A 21606-nucleotide genomic window follows, 5' to 3' on the forward strand; every position below is an offset into this window, starting at 1 on the left:
GGCCTCGGCCCCGGGGACGCCCCCGGCACCGCGTATTTTGCGCCCGCAGGGCCTGGAGGGGCGCGCAGCGACCCCCCGCCAGCGGGATGGCCCCAGAGCCCGCGGGCTCCTGCAGCGCCCAGCGCCCTGTCCTCAGGTGGCATAGTGGGGGGGTTTGTCCCGACCATGAATGAACTCAGTGTCACCGTGTGTGCAGTTGTGTAGAGCTTCGCCAACGCTCGGAAAAATAGTAACGCTGCTTTAAAATTTCTTCTTTATTTAAATTCTAAAGTAAATTGAGAATGCTTCATTTTGTTTACCAGTTGGTAATCTTGACCCATTTTAGTAGCCTTTTCGCTCTGGCTGTGAAAGATGCTCTTTAAAGGGCTGTGGCAGAGCTCACAGTAATGAACTCAACGCTTGTGTGTTTGTAGGATTTGGGCCAAAGTTGTTTGACTGAGAAAAGAAATGAAAAGTTAAGTCAGTATTCTTACTGACTACAAGAAAGCTTGATATTTTAAAAGATGTTTACTGAAACCACATTGTTAGTGCCATTGGATGATGACATACAGATTATCATGTCAATAAATGATAATTTATCTTTTAAGGATTGTTTTAAGAAGAGTTTGCCTCTCTCCTTGCTTTAAGTGCTTCTTCCAGTGTATGCCTCTTGCAGGAGAAGAAGGTAAGTCTGTTGTAAAGTGTTCAGGCACAGCCAACTGAAGCAAAGACTGGAGGAACTAAACAGAGAATCTGCTGCATGCAAGGCAGAATAGAAACCTGTTTCCTTATTTTTAGCTTATTTATTAAGCACTCAACAGTACTATTCTTGCAAAATACTAAGAAGGGCGGTCCCACTCCCAAAGCCTTCAAGAAGTGCTGTGGATTAGAGAGGATGCTCTGAGGATTAAACAGAAAGACGATGCTGCAACTGAGCTGATGTAATACCTGTACTCTCCTTTCTGCAGAGCTGGATGAAGAAAGCAGTAGAATAACCTGGATCCATGCTTGCTAAATTTCCAAGAGGATTTGTGTGGGAGAGAGGCGGCTGCTATTGGGATGTCCTAGACCTTCAGAGGCAGCCTGCAAGGCGGCTTGGCAGGTAAGAGGTGCCAGCAGCACTCCTGTGTGCACAGAGGCAATGGAAGACAACGAGCAGAGGCTGAGGTGTGTGCGGGTTTCGCAGAGGCTTGGGTTTTTTACAAGTGTGTTGGCAGCACCACATCGCCCAGTGGGGCTGGGGGAAGGAGCAGCACGCATGTAGGCAAGGCTTGGGGCAGGGAGCCCACTCCACAAAAAGGGGGCTGTGGAAACAGAGAAGGTCGTAATGCAGTCAGAGCAGGGATAATATCTGCAGCTGTGTTTTGAAGTGACAAATGGGAAATAAGAAAGCTAAAAAGGAGACGTTTACTTATTCTGTGACCAACAGGATGCTGGTTAGCAGCCAAAAGTTTAACCACTACCACTAGGTGTACTGATTTTAGTCATGAAGGTAACGTAATGTTCATAAAAATTGCTAGATATGGAAGTCAATGTATGTGACTGTGGTGGGTTGACCCTGGCTGGATGCCAGGTGCCCACCAAAGCCGCTCTATCGCTTCCCCTCCTCAGATGGACAGGGGAGAGAAAATATAATGAAAGGCTTGTGGGTCGAGATAAGGGCAGGGAGAGATCACCCACCCATTACTGTCACAGGAAAAACAGGCTCAACGTGGGGAAAAATTAATTTAATTTATTACCAATCAAATCAGAGTAGGATAATGAGAAAATAAGAACTAAGTCTTAGAACACCTTCACCCCACCCCTTCTTTCTTCCTGGGCTTAACTTTACTCTCAAATTCTCTACTTCCTCCCTCCAAGTGGCGCTGGGGACAGTTCTCCACAAACTTCTCCAACGGGAATCCTTCCCATGGGCTACAGTTCTTCACAAACTGCTCCAGTGTGGGTCTTTTCCATGGCCTGCAGTCCTTCAGGAACGGACTGCTCCAACGTGGGTCCCCCATGAGGTCACAAGTCCTGCCAGCAAACTTGCACCAGCATGGGCTCCTCTCTCCACAGGGTCACAGGTCCTGCCAGGAGCCTGCTCCAGGGCAGGCTTCCCATGGGGTCACAGCCTCCTTTGGGAATCCACCTGCTCCAGTATGGAGTCTTCCAGGGGCTGCAGGTGGATATCTGCTCCACCATTAACCTCCATGGGCCGCAGGGGGACAGCCTACCTCACCATGGTCTTTACCACGGGCTGCAGAGTAATCTCTGCTCTGGTGCCTGGGGCACCTCCTTCCCTTCCTTCTTCACTGACCTTGGGATCTGCAGAGTTGTTGCTCTCACATATTCTCACTCCTCTCTCTGGTTACAATTGCTGTTGTGCAGTTTTTTTCCTCCTTAAATACGTTATCCCAGAGGCGCTACTGCCATCGCTGATGGCCTTGGCCTTGGCCAGAGGTGGGTCCATCTGGGAACCATCTGGCATTGGCTCTATCAGACATGGGGGAAGCTTCTAACAGCTTCTCACAGAAGTCATCCCTGTAGCCGCCCGTTACCAAAACCTTGCCATGCAAACCCAATACAATGACACTGAAGAGCTGGCCTCCATGCAGAACTGCCAACAAAGGCTGTTAGTTCCCACGGGTTATGTGTTCAGGGACTCTTTTTACATGTGGTTGCTGCAGACTTTTAACCTCTTCCAAAAGTAGTTTTAAACTTCTGAACAGTTAATGTGATAACACGTTCTTCATTAACACCCAAGAATATCTACAGATCTGTGCAGCAAAGGGAAAATTCCAGGCCGATGAGCAAATCAAGGCAGAGAACATGCTGCTAGGAAAGCCCCACACACCCATACACAGCACGTGCCACCAGGCTCCTGTACCTTTGCCATACTGGGAACATGGCATTGGCTATCTGGGAACACACCCTAAATTACAGACTACAAACAAGGCACTCAATCTAAATTAAACTCTATTTACCAAATGTAAATGATGTTGCTAGAGAGAATTCACCCATGAACTAAACCAGAGATATCTGGCTGGTTTCCATCGATGGCTGCAGAAGGAACAGAAAAATAAAAGGCCAGTAAGCAGTTACCTATAAATAAAGGTGTTAGCATTGACGTTAAACTTAAGCTAAATTAATGTTTGTTAGGAACACAGAAATGGGAAAGACCTTTCTTCTTCACCAAGCCCAGTCCCCTGCTGTTGCAGGGAACCAAATCAAATAAACCCTTCCATAAATCGATGATACTAAATTTTTGAAGTCAGGAAGCTGATGCTTCAAGATGCTCAGTCAGCATCTTTTAGAGTCCCTGTCTTTGTGGGATAAAACTGTGACATGCACAGGTAGGAATTGTATGTAGGAAATGGATATAAATTAAGCTATAAAGGTTTTAAGCTCAAAACCAAAAGATGGCAGATTTACAGTCTCTCATGCAATCTTAATTATGCTGCCTTGTGTATGTATTCTTTGCATAAATGATGCATAGGTTATGTGACAAAAATAGTATGGAGTTGCATAAGCAAAGAGTCTGTATTAATGTGCACAAAAAATGTCTAACTTTTGACAGCTGATTTTGCAACACAAGTAACTTTCCTTTCTTTTCTGAAGTAGTTTCCTTTTGAAGGTAGAACAAAAACTATTTTCTCTTATGTGTGTCCCTGAGGCGTAGTGTCTACAGGCTTGGAATGATGAATCTTCAGTGATGAACTATTTAACACTTAAACTATAGAGCTAGTGCCGTGGTAATTATAAAAAACACCTGCTGTCCTAGGGTGACAAAAAAACAGCGCCCCGGGGGCTCACCCAGCCAGGCCCGATACTGCTCGATGGGCTGCTGCTGGCGCTCCTGGGTTAAGCTAGTGATGCTGGTGATCCAAGGGTGAGTGCTTCTCCCTAGCAGTCATTGAAGAAAGATGTTTTTTACACAAAACTGACAAGAGACAAATTTCCTAATGAATGTCTAGCAACTGTGACCTTGTCTGTCTGAAAATAAGACAACTGCTGACGTGGAAAGGGGAAACCTGTATCTGAAATGTGGTGCTGACAGTCTGTCACTGAGATGTTCTTTGTAAAGAGTGTGTAAATGATGGTGCAAATCAGTTGCAGGTGGTTCTGCTCTTCCACGTGTCCCTCCATGCATCCCTGCCCTCTTCCTGTGACAAATTTAATAATGATGTTGCTGTGCAGCAGCCAGAATGGCCGGCAGATCTGGCTGAATATTACCCCCCTCCCCAAAAGCTTAGTTTCTTAATCTTTATGCTCCAGCTTTCAGGCTTCTCACCAAATCTTGTTTTCTTCTGTGCAGAGTCATCTGTACACAATGCCTTGTACCATGACAAAAAGATGTAGTACTCTCTTAGTGTTTCTACGCAAGTCCTGTTCGGCTGCCACTGTGAAATTACTTGAATTTAAATTTATATAAGTGCTATCAGCAATGGGTCTTTATTTCATTTGAATCATAGAATCCTAGAATGGTTTGGGTTGGAAGGGACCTTTAAAAGTTATCTAATCCAACTAGGTCAGGTTGCTCAGAGCCCCGTCCAACCTGACCGTGAATGTTTCCAGGGATGGGACATCTGCCACCTCTCCAGGCAACCTGTTCCAGTGTGTTACCACCCGCATTGTAACCAATTTCTTCCTTATATCTAGTCTAAGTCTCCCCTCTTTTAGTTTAAAACCATTATCCCTTGTCCTACTGCTACAGGCCCTATTAAATAGTCTGTCCCCATCTTTCTTATAAGCCTACTTTAAATATTGAAAAGCTGCAATAAGGTCTCCCCAGAGCCTTCTCTTCTCCAGGCTAAACAACCCCAACTCTGTCAATGCAGTCATAAGTGCCAAAACCTTGATATTTTCACTTCCAGAAGAACTTTGGTATTTCCTGGAATTGCAAGTTGTCCCTTTTCAGAATAGCACTGGGCAACATGCAATCAAGAGGATGTATCCCTATTTTCCTGATAATCTTAGCACCTAAAATGACTCTTACAGACTGATATACCCACCCAGTTCCTAGGATTCCCAAACTCGCTTTGGTCTGTAAGCCAAGGATTTGTCCATGTTACGCCTTTAATTGGATCTGCTACTTTATAGAAATGAAAAACCACACAAGAATTGTAACTGGAAAACTTGCAGAGCCTCCACCCTTCCCCAGGCTGGAATTCCCACTCTTCTCTCTTTTGTGTGTCAAGCTTCACTCTTGGTCCATTTATCAAATGACAATGTGGTTTCTGGCTTTATATAAAAAATGGCTGTGATGAGTCATAGACCTCCTCCTCCCTTGCTTTCTTTTGATACTGAGATACAAGTGCAAATGCAGTATTGACAGTATTCCTACACCTTCTTAGGAATTTAGGAACTTCTTAGCGACTGAGCTTACATTCCTTAATTAACATCTTATTTTTAGTCTCTTTGCTAGCTTTACCTCAGGTAATAACATATTTAATACAGTTGCAAAACTTCATAATTCATATTATCATTTAGCAGAGAGACCAGATGTGATGCATTAATCGTAAAAGAGGTACAGTTTTTCAGTATGGCTTTTCTAAATTACCTTCTGGTCCTTCCATTTGTCAGTTTGGGCAATTCTGACATCAGTCTCTACTTGCCTCTTGTGTTTATAGGAATACAAGCTGGGATCCTAGTTATTCTTTTTTTAATATGTTTTACCCTCTATTGTTCGAAGTCAATTGCTTATTTGCCAGCATAAGAAAATATTGAGGAGAATGGTGCTGATTTATCATTAGTTGAATTGTTTTTCATCATAATATAAAAATGATAAATTGGACAACTACTGCTACATTGCAAATATTGCTGTAACCAAAGAGATCTAATAATTATTAACCAGAGTGTCTGCTATCAAGCAGGATGCTTGAAACATCCATAATGTTGTGAACAGGTACTCCATCATAGTACAAGGCTCCTGAAGGATTGTTTCAACATTTCCAATGAAGCATCCCAGGGCCCATTAACCAAGAGCACGCACTTACAACGGCTGTATCACGCAGCAGGTGGAGAAGTTGCTGAAGTACTGATCAGACAAATGGATTCTAAAAGAATATTTTTAAGCAAGAGCTATCTCCCTAATAGTGTGTTTTAAACACATCGGTCCGAGGAAAATAATCAGTACATAAAAGGAACAGGAACATAAACCATGGAGTAGAAGGCCATAAAATTATAAAGGCGGAACCCCCAAATTGCCTGCAGGTACCTGTGACTCAGGCAGTCCCACGGCCGAATTGTGCAGCAGCAGAGAGGAGCACAGCACGTCAGTCTCTGCAGGACAGCTTCCGAGCCCCGGCACGGGGCAGGGCGTCATCAAGTGTCACTAAATGCTATTCTTACCTAGAGAGCTGTAAAAGCAAAGACAGATCAGCTGCCCAGTCAGTCATTATCCCAGGCTCAATGTAATCTAAATCAGCAAGTATTCAAGTAGATAATATTATGAAAGAAAATTCCAAAGCAGGTTCCCTTTGCTTTGGCGGATGTGGGAAAGAAACATGAGACCATTAATTGTGCTTGTGCTTGGGGAAGGAAATACGAGAAGAGTTAGAAAATTATGTCACTAAAATGGAAAAAATAGGCTTTCTGTTTCTGGATACAAAATAGAATTACTTTTATGAGGGATATAAAAAAAAAATCTACTTTGGATCCATTGTCATCATATAAAGACAAGACTAGCTTATGTCTGTATATGAATAAATTTCTGGAGACTTAGAGTAGAGTCTGGTTTAGAGATTGAGAAATGAAAAGAGCTGATATTTTGGACAAACTACAGCACAATAGCATCCTCTCCCCTCCAAAACCACCAACACCACCAGAGACTTTTAAGCTCGGCTATGACCTGAATGAAGAAAGTGAGTGAGTGTGGAGTCATTGCTGTGTTACATGACACACAGGGTGCTGCTAGCAAGCTGGTGGTGATCACAGCCACCTTGCCTTCAAGCTGGCTGCAAGCGACACTGTGGAGGCGTAAGGTAAAGGCACGTGTGAATCCACTCAGAAATTGTGGCTGTGCAGTGAGAGACTTTGTCAGGTACTGTATGTGCAGAAGCAAAGTAAGAAAAGTTGGAAGAGGCATCAAGGGTGTTCCAGAGAAATGTCTTTCGGCTTAGAGAATGCTTTTGGGAAGAATGCTGTCAAAAAGAAAACGGGAACCATGAGCAAAGAAGCTGCCTATTTTTTGTGTGTGATTTAATTCTCTTGTGTTCAAGGAAGAGAAAGTTTTACATCCTCTATAAATAAGTAGGTTTGTATTAAGGCACCCAGCTTCGTTTTTTTTTTTTTTTTCTATCTTCTGAATGCTGTAGTTGAAAAATAGAGGTATTTTTAAAGACCATCAAATATGTTATGCTGTCATATTGCTATTGCACAGGTGATACCTGGGACCTAAGTCTCATGGTGCAGTTTCACATGTTATAATTAGTTTACTGTTACTGGCAACACAGATTGGAAATCAGAACAGAACTAAGCCCCGTGAGAAACTATTTCATACCAATACTCTCATTGCTTTTCCTGCATTTCTCTCTGCTACTCTTTATTTATAAGGCTATACATAAAAAGGAGAACAATTTGGTCAAATTTATATACTGCAAGTGTTCTTAGGAAGAAAAGTGTTGTGAACAATTTTAGTTCAGCCAACTAAAATACTGTTTTCCTACTTTTGCTGATAAGAAAATTCACTATCGGTTTCCAAACTAGCATAAACTGTATGAGAAGGGTACAATGAGGAATGAACTTTGTACAAAATGTGCAAATGATATGATAGCCTGTGCAACAAGAGATGGGAGAATACAAGGAAATTACCGTCAGATGTAATCATTCCTGCGCTTGTTTTCTTGACTTGAATAGGAGACTTGACTTAACTAAGCAGCTCAACGGCTACATCTGAATGACAAATTGGGGAAGTCTACATCTGAAGGACTTCCTTCCTCAAAGATGAAAATCCAGAACAGGGAAAATACCCTTTCTTCAACAAGCATATTAGATCAAGTCAAGAGATGAAGTATTTGGGAGGGAACATCTTGGTACAGCCGTTCCCTGCCAGGTACAACATCATATTGACAGTACAAGAAGACTTACTGGATTCCGCTTGTTGTTTGTGCTATACCCTCTGTTGTCCTTATTCAGTCTTTGGAGCACAGAGTCCTTGGCAAGAAGGAGGGTGTTGCACCACTGATGTAAATTAGGACTGTTCCTGTGCAACAATAAATTGTACCAGGGCTGGGCAGTTCTGACTAGGGAAATTACTGTCAGTCCCTACGGCCTCCTTCCCATCGGAGTACAGGGGTCATGGAATGCAAAACTGGGGCCAGATTATTTCACTGGTGGCTGGAACTCAGCTATCTGCCATGCGCGTTACAATGGTACGTTTACTTTTTCTAAATACTGAATTACTGCCCTGGGACATGCACACATGCGTTCCGGGCCAGAATTTGGAGTTTAGCCTAATATTATGTTTTTTAAACACATCTGGGATCTATTATGTTGCTGGGTAATGATTTTCACAGAATCATCATTACTTAATATGTTAAGAAATGTCATTGTCAGTATCAGTTTCAGCAAAAAAGCAACACATCTGGACACTAGATAAGTGCTTCTTACTATGGGTAAAATACTATAGGTCATTAAAATGCTAAAGTATTAAGGCCAAAAGTTATAAAAAATGAATGGAATCTGTATGAAAATTTGAGGAGTCAAGTCCAGAGACTTCCAGATAGTAGTGGTTTTGTTTATAGAATATATCACAAAAGTAACCTAAACTCTAGAAAAGCATTAGAGAAACAGCGTTTAGGTGAAATTAGATATATACTTGGTATAAAAATTCTTTGGTATTTTTAGTGTTATATGGAAACAATTGGATGAAACTTCTTGCAGTTCTAATGCAGAAACAGTCCTTTAGGAATCAAAAGTGCAGGGCCAGAACCAAGCAGCAGTTTATCCTTTTTGTATTCCGGGAGTTACTTGTTTTAATCTCTTCAAGAGCCTCAGACTATTTTGGTTTTAACAGCCTCTGAGGAAACGTCCCTTATCCACCAAACAAAATAAAGGCCAGACTGTGTCAGTAATATTGTCATTTAATTTCAGTGCCCCTAAACTATACTTAACTTCAGTTTGGAGGTGAACAGTTGAGCACAGACAACTGTTTTGAAAGAGTCTTTGTGTTTAAATGCTTCAACTCACTTACTGAAAGGGTACTTTGAGAGGAGAAAAGTCGCTCCATGTTCTAAGTCTTGTCTTTGGGCTCATTCTTGAGATTACAGTTAAGTTTCCTTTTAATCCTTGCAGGAAAGGAATCAAGAATGCCCACCTCTACCACGTAACATTTTCTGGCAGATGTATAGCACCTTTGAATAAGGAATCAGAGAACTTTGCAAGGATTGGTAAGTATTTATTAAATTTCTATTGCTACCTGTTCTACAGTTGGAAAGCTGTAGTGCTCTAACTCCTTCCACTTCAAAACAATTATGCCTGGCTTTCAGCGTGTATGCAAGGCTAATCAGGCTCTTGTGCTCCTGTTTTATGTATGCTATCATTCTTTAAGAGGAGCAGTACTTTGCCTGAGGTATGCTGAGCCAGCATTCCGTCCTATTTCCAGATGTACTGCAGTGCACTGATAATAATTCTCCTGCACAGTGTCAAATAGTAAGGAATTCTTTGCTGTAAATAGGTACGGATGCAGATATGTGATGCTAGGTGTATATAGATTCTTGAAAGGCAATGAGAGGAACAGTTTTATATGGACCTTGACTTATGAGTGCAACCAATAGATCATGATTATTATACAGTCTATCCAGCACAACATCTCTGTATTCAGCTTTCCAGCTAAGTTTTCAAGTTCTTAGGCTCTTAAACTCTGCTGACACTTCTTTCTGCCTTGACACCACCCTAAATACGCCTAAAATGTTTGCTGGCCTGTCTCTTGGTTATCACCCTCTCATGGATGCAGCTTTTACCTGGGTGAAAGTGTGCTTCTATAGATTCCTTAGTAATTTTTCTGGTATTATTAACCCCAGAGGCTCTTCTAAAGTACCATTATTCAATTCTCTGCTTTAAATGTAAGTGAAATTCAAATAGACCTCATTAAACTAAGTGGATTCTAAGCTCAGTGTATCTTCCGAAACGCGTTCCCAGCCAAGCTCTAATGCAAGACTTATACCCAAAAGTTTACAGCTATAAAAAAATGATCATAGGTCTGATGCAAACACAGAGGTTTTTGAACAGGACTTTTGATCGTGCGGCACCCTTCTTGTGTTCAAAGTCCATTTTGACAATTTGACTCCATTTCAGAATTCGTCAGATACTTTGTATTCATATGAGAATGACAGGTTAAATCTGCCATTCAAATTGGGACAGTTTAGCAGTCCATTCCACTCCTAATCCCAGTTTGTCTGTTTTGGTTTAGTTAGGTGTTTGAATTACCCTTAAAATATTAATATATTTGTTAAACCATGGGCCATATTGAAGTCACGCATATCCCTAGAAAAGATGAAGTTGGTCTAAACACCATCAAAATGTGAATGCAAGCTCAATAGTTATTAGAAGCACAGGTGTACAAAACAAAACTGAAAATAAAAACCCTGTATTTTTTGTTAAAAATTAATTGTTAAATTTTGTAAAAACAAACAAACAGACAAACAAAAAAACCCAACAAACGCAAACACTTGGTTCTAGGATAAAACAGTCTCGGTTTTGGACTTTTCATATCCAGCTTTTAAGTCCAGAAAAGAGAAATATAGAACTGTGAAACCTAACAGACCTTAACTATCTGTCCAATGTTAGGTTGGCTGTCAGATAACAGCTTACTGAATTGTTGCAAGAAAGAGTTACTGTTAAAAAATAATTCCTGGAACTCGCTCAGTATCCATGGGAAGAGATGGAAGTGGATATTATGATCACTACCTAAAACAGCAAGAGGGCATCAGAGTAACCTTGCTTTTGCATATTTCTTCAGTAGCTGAATTGAATGTTTTCCAGTTGGTGCAAATGTAGTTTTTCCAGGCTGTGAGTTCCCAAGTTACCCTGTCTTTCACAGAAGCCCTTCACTCTATGACTACATGTACAATTCACAGTTTTTAAATGAGAAAGCAGAGATTGACTACCTGAACTCTGATTAGACTGAGATAGAATTTGTGGAGCCCATACTGGTAAACAAGACATTATTTGGAAAGACTTTCTGAGTTAGTTTGGGCTAATAATTGGCTGAATACTTGGACAGGAAAGAAAATCTCAGTACCCAGGAACTGAATATTTTTTTTTTTATTTCTAAATGAAATAAAGTCCCCAAACTCAGTTTCATTTGGTACAAACTATTACATTTAATGCTAAAAATGTATTTTTATGTTAATATCTGTCAAAATAATGACATAAATAGATGTGTAAATCCCACAGAGAAAGAGAAGATCATATTCAAGTTCCTGAAGAAGTCGGTGAATGCCTCACAAAATCTAAGTCTAATTTCTACCTGTGTTTGAAAGGAACCTCCTCTCCCTCTCCCTCTCCCTCTCCCTCTCCCTCTCCCTCTCCCTCTCCCTCTCCCTCTCCCTCTCCCTCTCCCTCTCCCTCTCCCTCTCCCTCTCCCTCTCCCTCTCCTCTCGTTCAGGTTAGGTTTCTGGCTCACAGCAGTGCCCTGACCACCATCCCCTTTGACTGGAACAGTCCCACTTTGTTAGATATACTTAAATATTCATGGAGCCAGCTGGTGAGAGAAAAAACAATGCTCTAGTTTTGGGGGTTCGGTAATCCTCCTGGGAAGGGTGGGGGTGTTAGTCCCAGTGAATGTGTAATTATTTATACAAAGTAGAACAGTGTCAACAGGAGAACTGACAAGTCCCACCCCCCAAAAAATTTCCTTGCAGGAATGAAGAAAGCTAAAGAAACAATAATGCATTCGCCAGAAATCTGCCAGGTATAGTTAACAACAGTTTAAACAAGCTCTTAAAATAATTTACAGATTATTCCTGAAATAGCTAAGCTTTTGGATGAATAGATGTTCTTCCACATCTCTGAGACAGGCCTTGTTCCTCATATTAAGTGAACAGACCTTTCATCCTCCAAAGCAAAACAGCTCTTAAAATAGAAATCCTTCAGAGCATATTTTAAGATCTTAGCATCTCATAACATCATACCTCTATCCTTGCTCCTATTGACATCAATGGAAGGAAAAACAGTATTTATATGTCCCACAAGCAGATCGGTCTCTCGGAGAATGCTGCTCTATAATGGTTTGTGTCTGACAGGAATAAAGAACTCTTGAGACCTGTGTGCTGGTTGAATAGTCACAGCTGTGTAGAGCTCTGGCAGTAATCTTTTTGCAGTGTGATTGCTGAAGACAAGGCAAGGTTCTTAGACACAGATGAGTTTTCATTGGACCAACTGAAAAGACAGACAACATTTCAGGCAACAAATTCTTATTCAGGTCTAAGACAGAAGGAGCAAGCTTTAAGCTACGTGCAGGCTGAGGAGAACTGCTCTCATTTGATGTCAATTTGTGAATTAGACAATGCGACACACTTTTCTAACATTTTCTTATGGTTCCTATGAGTTAGCGTTAGAGAGCTCACAAAAAGCATAGATAGTTCCAGTGCATTGCTGTGATTTTTTTTCAATATGCGCATTTTGCTAAAGTCTGAATCTTAGAGAGACATTTTGCATGCAGACACTTAACTGTTACTGACACGAAGACGGTGTCTGACTGGTTACTTGTGTATAATGTGGCCCCTAAATCAAAATTCTCATGATAGAAGTAGGTACCCGATGAGATAAAAGAGTAGGAAAACAATGAAATCTAGACCAAAAGATGAATATGCCAAGCAACACTTAGTATGAAGTTGTTATAGTGGTAAGATTTGCACTTTAAGAAGGTAGGTCCCTGTGACACCTCTTCCGCCACTGCAAGTGACCTGTTCCTGAGTAACAGCTCCAGGTGTGAAACTCCTGTGACCACGGTGTTGAGAAGGGCTGGGTTTTCAAGCAGTGAGTCTCTGCTGAAGTCAGGCATCAGATCCACCAGCCTGGCTTTTATTGCAGTGGTGCTACAGCTACTAGCAGATAGATGAGGGGGACACAGGCATCACTTCTCTGTTTGGCCCCAGCCAACATCCCATGCAGAGTTTTTAGAGAAGCAGTAACGAGCCGGGATGGGAAGTGTACTGGCAGTTCCTCATCGCTTACAGCAAAGAGGGGTATTTTGTCCAGACCTGGGGTGACAGTCACCTCTGATTGCCCCAGCCCAGAGTCCAGAGACCTTGGTGCTGGCACCTCGTTCATCACCCTGCCTTTAATCTCCCCCCAGGCTCTGCTTACTTCCAGTTGGGCTGTCAGGTTCCATGTGCTGGTTCTGTGCAGTTGGATGCCGGATGCAGGAAGTGGAGCGTATAGCACAAACACCATCTCTGGTCCCCCTCTGTCCACCCTCTCCCAATTGCACAAGTGTATCATTGCCAAAAAATATTTGGAGGCCCGTGGTGGGTGACATTAGGCTGCATGGATAAATTTACCCTGGGCAAAGAGAGCCACTGTTACTGCAGTGAGCTATTCAAGTCTGATCGAAGCTACTTACTTAAGCCACGAAAACAAGGAACTTGAAATAGGAGCTTTTCTCAGGGCTTTCAAGCAGTAAGTTTCACCTTATGCATCTGACCTACAGACCCCCATGCCTAGTCTGACAAACATTGGCATCAGGAATTAGAAACTGACCACCTCTGGCTTTAAGAAGGGCGTAAAAAAACCTAAAAGGTTTAAAGCTTTAGTCACCAAAAACAGAGCTGTCTGAAAATTGTTTTTAAAGCTCAGCTGTAAACAGTGTAATAATTCATATTACAGTAACCATAGAGTCATATCCCTTTTGTTAGTCATATGTTTTGCCAATAAAATGACTTTCATAAAACAAAAAAAAACCTTCACAGAGTGTGGAAGGTCTTTCAGGAGACTGTATAATTAAAGCACAGTGTTGTCTGACATCTGGAAAGAAATTCTTGACTGCAGAACAATACATGACCTTTAACCTTCAAAAAATATATTTTCAGATAAAAGTTTTTCAACGAAAATTTTTAAGGAAAGCTGCTGTAAAAGCCGAGAAGTCTCTGTCTTGAAACTCATAGATGGAAGGGACAGAACAGATTTCTGCATCTTTACGTCTTGTGTAAAAACTATGAAAGAACAAGCAGCTGTCAGCAAGGTGTAAGAATCCATTGAGTCATATTGTGATGAGTACTTAGAAGTTAAGGAGTTAAATATTACATAGGCTCTAGTAGATGGAAGGAGAATGACTGAGCAGCAAGAACTGCACTGAAACTGGTATATGTAGCTAATACAACAGGTGAGCAAGTAAAAATTGGTGCAGAATCTGTGTTAAGATTTAGACAAAAGGAAATGTGTTGTGGAAATATGTCAACCAGGAAAAACATCCTGGAGAGTATAGCGATATGTCTATCCAGATTCTGAGCTAAGGATGAACAAAACTTACATTATTACAACAAATTCAAAAGTGTTAGTACTTCTAAAGCCATAGCAAGGAAATGCAGAATTACTGAATCTGCTGGCATCTTTCCTGTGTGGGACAGGTCAGCATCTCACACCCTTTTCCCTAGGAAGAAATCACAAATTTGAAAATGCTCCAGTGCCTCTCCATTACCTTACTAAATTCGTTGAGGTAGGGGCACTCAATTTACCCAGTGTTACAGAGAAGTAACGGAGGCACAACTGTATACATATATTCTGAATATAGTGTATTTTACTTTTGCAATTTGAAATGGAAAAAAAAATCTAATTGCAAACATTTCAACACATACAGAGACGCAGTGAGCAAGTGTAACAGATGTGTGTACTTTTGGAGGAAGCAGCATTTCTCTGTTCCTCTCGCTGCTGTGCTGTGTGCGCCGTAGCACCTTCCACAAAACTCAGCCCAGCCCAGGAAACAGACTGTGGGCCACAGGGATGAGGGCACCTGGCCTTGGGAAACACGTGTAGTGAGCCACTGCCTAGCTGGGGTTAAGGCATCCTTCAGACTGGCTGTCACTGGCCAAGTGCTGCCAGGAAACAAACTCCTCTCCTGGCCCAGGTCTCTGATGTGCAGGTGGTGCAGACGCAGAACTCTGCAGTTCTGCAGGTTTGGTTTGTAGCTGCTTGTCTGTTGGTTTCTGATCTGGGTTTTCAACCATGACCCCCTAATTCTGTTCAGGTCTACTCCTGAGCGTGGGCTGGGGCTGCGGGCTGCTGGGCTTAACCTGCCTCATTGCCTCAGCTTGCTCTCCTGGTGGTAGAGGGCATAAGGCTGGGGTGGTGGGGCTGCACAGCAGAAAGCGCGAGGCGGGGATCCTTGGAGAGCTGTGGCTGTGCAGCTCCAGGGTATGGGGGGATGAAGGTTTTGCATATAGCTCGGACAGCCGTGAAGCCTGGCACCTCTGCATCAATTTTTTTTCCTCCCATTAATCTGTGGTGTCACAACAATTCTGTGTAGGCTTAAGCTAACTATTCCAATAGGCATTGGTGAGAACACTGTGCTGTAATGCCAGCTGGATCGGAGAATTAGTCTGGAATATTACCCGCAGCAGTCAAAGCTAAGCACCAGCTTAAAACTATTTTATTTTATTTTATTTTGCTAACAGCTAGTCTTAAAGCAACTCATACTTCTGAGACTTGATCTCTGCATGAAAGTAATTTAAGGGAATATGGGAATTTTCAATAAAATTCTTTGAGTTAAGGGATAATGTGGGGAAACATATTTCCCCACTACATTCCTATTTCTTCCATTGTGTTCCCCTCATAAAATAAAAATCTTTGACTGCACAATTGCAAGTGAGGTCTGAAATTTGAGACTTTGCATAAGCATACCCTGTAGATGGTTGCCCTTCCTACTTATAAAGGGCCTTATGAAAACCCCAGAGTTCAGTGCATGCTGTGGTTATGTGTGTAAGAGCAATTGTAAATCTTTCGCTGAAAGTCACCCTGCTAAATCCTCTAGAAGAGTGTTGTAGATGAGAAAACCCACCAACATGTGAAACCTTTCTGTTCGTACCATGTCACTAGAAACAGTCACTGTTTACTGCATTAGCTATAATCTAATGAGATGCTTCCTGTGGCAGATCCAGGGCTGGAATAGCTGGACAGATTGTGGTGGTTCTATTATTAGAAGCCAGTTATGTTTGACATTGAGCATAAAAGAAAGGGCTTGTACTGCAGAACATTTCTCACACTTTTAGTTGAGAGTAAATCCCTACAGTTGTTATTGGAAAATATGGTCAGGCCTCTGGATTCTCATTGATAGACTTGCAAGTCAATCAGTCGTGTTGAGATATGCAAAATCTGTTGGCAAAGAAATGCTGACTGATATCCTAAGAAAAAAATCTGATGAGAAAAGACAACAAATCTTGCTATTACCAAAGCAAATTCTTTAGAGTCTAGAATTTCACTCTCAAGGATATTTTGTATGTAGATAAGTTGTATGTAGATTTAGTTTATGTAATGCGTGTGAAACACCCAGAAAAGCTTTACCTATAGATAGGCTGTGTGAAGAAATAAGTACATTTGGTTTTCAGTGGCACGACAGAACAAATGGATCATTATGTTATTAGTGGGTTCAACTGAATGTAGAGGCGTGATTGCATGTTGCTACATTTAGACCATACCTCAGGTGGGATGTAGAGTTAGTAACTCTTTGTTAGAGCTAATACAACCAATGGTATAAGACAGGAAGAGAAAACTATTGAAAGGCCATAGGTAGCTAGGAAGTTGGTTGTATATCCTGTCTGCATGACAGCAGTACGTGTAGCTACACAATGTTAACAAGACTCAGACAGGGCATTGGTATGGCACTGACACAGGGAGAAGCGCCCTGTATACAGCGTGGACAGTCTTATCGTCTGCTCCACCTTAGTTGTTACTGGAACTTCCATCCTCATTCGAGGCACTTGTCAGAGCTCAGCTTCCCCCGAAGAGGTCAGAACTAAAGAAATATGGCTTCAGGCTTCAAATTTGTAAAGGGAAGGTGATGAGATAGTGAAGTTGGGTTAGAAAGTGTGAAGAAATAAACAGCTGGGGAAAAAGTTTTTGAAAGGAAGAAAACAGCATAGTAAAGAAATTCGGAAACACTTTGATGAGATGCTAGATCTGCTGACTTGCACAGCTTGTGCCAGAACAAGATGTAGGGGTCATTGGGCAGCTTGCACAGGAGCTTGTACCATGAAACACTTGCCCATATGTTGGTGTTGAGCGAGCCTGGTCTACTCCTTTCTCATGTATATCATGGTTTCAACAAGTGCTGTGGAGATCATCCGACAGCCTCAGGGCAGTTCTGGCTTGCACCTGTGCCCAGAACAGGCTTATACAAAGGATGAATAGTGGACAGGAAAGCACGGCTGCCTTAGAGGTGCCATCTGATCTTTGGCTGCAGGTTGGGAGTGAAGCGTCGCTGGTCAAAATGAATCGGAACTCCCCAGGAGAGCTTGAAGGTCATGGCAAGCCAAGAGCTAGTATCTGTGTCTATCACTGAGCAGGAAGGATGAGTGTCAGCTCTGCTTTACAAACTGCGTCGCTAGTCCAACAGCTCCTGCTCAAGTGGGAAACTACGTGCAGGGAACAACACATATACTCTGCAGTGGAAGGAGGAGGAAAAGGCCAGTTAACTAGCAAGCAGGGATTGAAGCATAGCACTGTTATAATACTTTAATTGACGTTTCAATGTTAGAGCCAAAAAGGGGATTGCAATATTTCAGAAAATACTTTCTAATCCTTTAGGTGTTGAAAACTGTAGCATGAAATATGCGTGCATTGTTTGACATTAGCTGGGACTATGGTAGGTAGGCTGTAGTAACGTGGACCAGTCTGAAAACTGAGTGGCAGAATAAAAAAGCCGTTCACATCCAGTACGCGACAGGTCAGCTGTGGCAGGGTGGACATGGTGTTGTGCCAGCCAGGTGTGTGCCTCATGGCTAAGTTGGGCTTTACCAGGGCTGGTCCTGCTCATTTGCCCTGAATTTGTCCTGAGAAATCCTCACAGAAAGTTCTGGGCCAGGAAGGAGCTATTTCTGAACTGATGACTTTCAAATGCTCAACCTTGCAGCCTTCCAGGTACTGGAGGATGAAATCCTGCACAAGGGGATACTTTCAGAAATTTTTTTGACCTATTGCCTGTTTTGTTTCTTTGCTTGTTTAGCACACATTAGTTTTAAACTGATACGTAAGTCTAATAGGTATGTTAATCTATATCTGCTGTAGTATGTACGTGGTAAAGGAAATAGAAGAAATGAACTTATTTTAGTAAATAGGTTTAAATAAAAAGTCAACATGGCAAGACGCATACTCTGACTCTGACTGACTCACGCTCGGTTTAAGTTCCAGCAATGCCTAAGAGGGCAGCGTCATCCCCTCCAAAACAGTTTTTCTTTTCATATGGGATTATATCAGCAAGCAGCTGCCTCTAAGGCATTATTTTTGCCAGACCATCAGGCTCTCTGTGCCAGCCCCTCCCTTAAAGCGTTATATGGATGGGGCATCCCTGCCAAATAAGCCCTGGGGCAGAAGAGGTGCCCAGTGGAGAGGGCACAGAGGGCAGTGCTTTCTCTGGCTGTGCAGTGCCCAGGGGAAACAAGGCGGTGGATGGAGGTGCCTGCTGAGTCCTCCTCTGCTCCTCTCTCTGCGCTGCAGATGAGAAAAACAGCAGCTAGCTCCCACGGAAAAAATGTGTCCTTGCTGGAGCCATACAGCTTCCCACCGGCCTTGCTGGAGGGACATGCCTGCACCCCCGGAGCAGTCTGCGCGCTCCTCCTGGTGGCTTTGCTGCCCAGCTGCCCGCCTTGCTGCCAGGCCACCCCGCCAGACCCGCCGCCGTGCCGGCTGGCTTCCAAAAATCACTGCAGCCGGTTTGTTTTAAAATAGACACTGCGCTACACTACACTTCATTTGATCTTCACACACACTACTATGCTACTGTTCAGGTCTGTGCCTTGACTAGGGCAGATAGAAAAAAAAAAGATCTGAATTAGCTGACATTTTTCAATACGTGTGAATAATTTATTTTGTCCTTTTTTTCTCATTTCAGGCTGGTGAAATATGAGGATTCAATCAGACTCTGAGATTTCAGAGCGCCGGTGGCCGGGTTTGAAAATTGAGGTTTGTTTTCTAAAAACTGAGTAAGACCAAACCTTGCCTAGGAAACTCCTGCTGGTTGACCTCAGTGTCCTCCACAGGTCTGCTGGGCACAGACTAATGTTGCAAAACTTTCTTCTGAACAGCAGGCCTGAATCGCTTTGTTCTGAGGTTCACTTGGCACAGCAGGCAGGCGGGGCTGTAATTGCCTGGTTCTCAGGCTGCTTTGGCTCATGTGTCGGGGCAACCCTGGTGGGATCATCGGGGGCGATGTGCCACATATGGACTAGTGCAGCATAGAGGAGATGTGCTGTGCCACTCTGCATTCCTGTTGCATCCTCTGTGCCAGTACTTGAGCGATGTGATTAGGGAGCAAGTAGGGTCAGAGGGCTTTTTACCACCTAGGATTATTCTCCAGCCTGTTTGTGCCTTCCAGGCAAAAGGCAAAGGGAAGAGAGTTGAGTCTGGTGCTTGTTTGTGAATTTAGCTCATGAATCACTTGTGAAGCGAACCTCACTACCACTAATCTATTATAGTACACATGGGAAGTTTTCACCTTAGAGACTTCATTTACCGGCCTGTTTGTTGCAGATTGTTTCATTCATGAGATATTGGGTGAATGAAATGGCTTTTAAAACAAAGAATGCTTAATGTTGAGCAATAGGCTGGAAGTCACTCATGGCTGGGACATATCTGGCAGTTCTGCCCTGACACTGAAGCTAGAAATCATGATACTTCCAGAGCCTGGAAATCATAGATATTCGTTAGCTATATGGGCATATTTGGCTAATGAATACTATTCCTTGGGGTTCTTTAAAAGCATCATTAACCTGCATTTGATACTGCCAGGTGAACATGCAGTACTTTCCACAGAGGACTTGCAGTCTGAGCCACAACGGCTGTAAAGGTGAGATGGCCAGATTCACTGTGGGTCTTCTGTAACTCTGCTTGGGGAAGGTCACACTGACTTGCAGAAGAGAAAGCAGTGGTTACTTCACTTGGTAATATTTGTAAGTCCACCAGTTCATTTGCTTTGTACAAATCTATGTAACAAGGCTGCCAGCAAAGTCAAAATCAACAAATCTTTTCAAGACTAAGAGATTAATTTTTCCTTTAATAAGGAAGACTTCTAAAATGTCTTGTTGGTAACAGCTGGAGACCTCAACCAAAGTATGTAGGGCACTACCAACTTTTTTATAAATGTTGCTGTCTGAACACATTTACCATGTAAGTAATTCAGCCTTGTGTCTGAATACAGGAATATGCTCATCTCAGCTTAACTGTAACGGAGCTATGTACTATTTTCCGTTTGTTCTATCAATTCACTATATCCTTTGGATTACTGACCATTTCAGTAGAAGCAGATCCTAACATACACTGGCTGTATACTCCCTCTGAAGAGTGCTGAGTACCAAGTTAGCTGTGACTTTATGTGATCTTAATTATACAACCCGAGTATTGCATTTGAGCAGGTTTTCCACTCTTGCATACCCTCAGTTCCCTATGTTTCACTGAAACAGTTAAGTCAAATTATTTTTTATTGTCCAAAGTATGTCTAAACTTTAAAATAAAGGCTATGGCATGCTTCTCTTGGAGTGGAATACTTACAGTTTGAAGGAACATGCTCTGTTGCTGAGGATAAAGGTATTCTGCACAGGATATTTGGCTTCTGTGTTTACTCTTTGAGTCTATATAACACAGAAATAGCCATTCTTTTTAACCAGGTTGGCTAGTGAATGTATTTTATAGTGCTCGGTGAGTCTGATTACTGTTCCAAACTTGTTTATGCCAAGCTGTGGTTTTCTACAGGGCAACAAGAAACAATGTTTTGTTGTTGTGATTGCTACAATTGGAAAATGTGCAGTTTTATTTCATGACTTGGTGCATTTCTAGCTTTTACATATGTATTTTGCTCTTGGTTTTGTATTAAGATCTTTCAGACAATGGTCTGAAAGGAGAACACTTTAAAGGACTAAGGCAGAGGAGGGAATGTGAGTGTTGGGTATCGGAGCGTAGGACACTGCCTTTGGGCTGAATGGCAGAATTCGCTGTGCCAGGCTCTTGCTGGCAGCATTTCCCTGGCACTGTCTGCTCATTAGGGCTCTGCTTCTATAGCACACTTAAACACGAGGAAAAGTTCACCCCTGTGAATGAACAAAGATAAACATATATTCATGACAAAGCTAAGCATGTGCTTATGAGCTTCGCTAAATTTGGGCTAATAGGAGAGAATGCCTGTGTGTACAAAGGTATAAGAGAAGCTGTCCCAGGGACCTGTTTGCCTTTCACTCATTATTTTTATTATTTCCGAGTGCTTCAGATATTGGTGCTTGTTATCCACCCTGTTGACATTTCATAGTTGTCTTTCCAAGTGCTGCTAAAAAGGAAAGCTGAGATTTTGGGACACTACTGTGTGCCAGTGACTGAATTCCATAGCCCCAGGGCTGCGGATGCAGAGAGCCCAGCATATAAAGAGGGAAAATTCGAGGTTTTTCTTCTTGCACAAGTGGCACTGCCCAATTCCTCAGGAAAACAGAGGAGAGTGACAGAGAA

At 42.4% G+C, this 21606-nt stretch overlaps 1 protein-coding gene across 1 annotated transcript in view; it reads right to left on the minus strand.

The window, feature by feature from the left end:
* PCOLCE2 (procollagen C-endopeptidase enhancer 2) overlaps positions 1-21606 on the minus strand; it is a 56479-nt gene that overhangs the window by 26814 nt on the left and 8059 nt on the right. The gene's annotated exons all lie outside the window — the stretch shown is intronic.

Source organism: Charadrius vociferus, unplaced genomic scaffold (genome assembly GCF_000708025.1).
Source record: "Charadrius vociferus isolate BGI_N301 unplaced genomic scaffold, ASM70802v2 scaffold650, whole genome shotgun sequence".
Classification (NCBI taxonomy): domain Eukaryota; kingdom Metazoa; phylum Chordata; class Aves; order Charadriiformes; family Charadriidae; genus Charadrius; species Charadrius vociferus.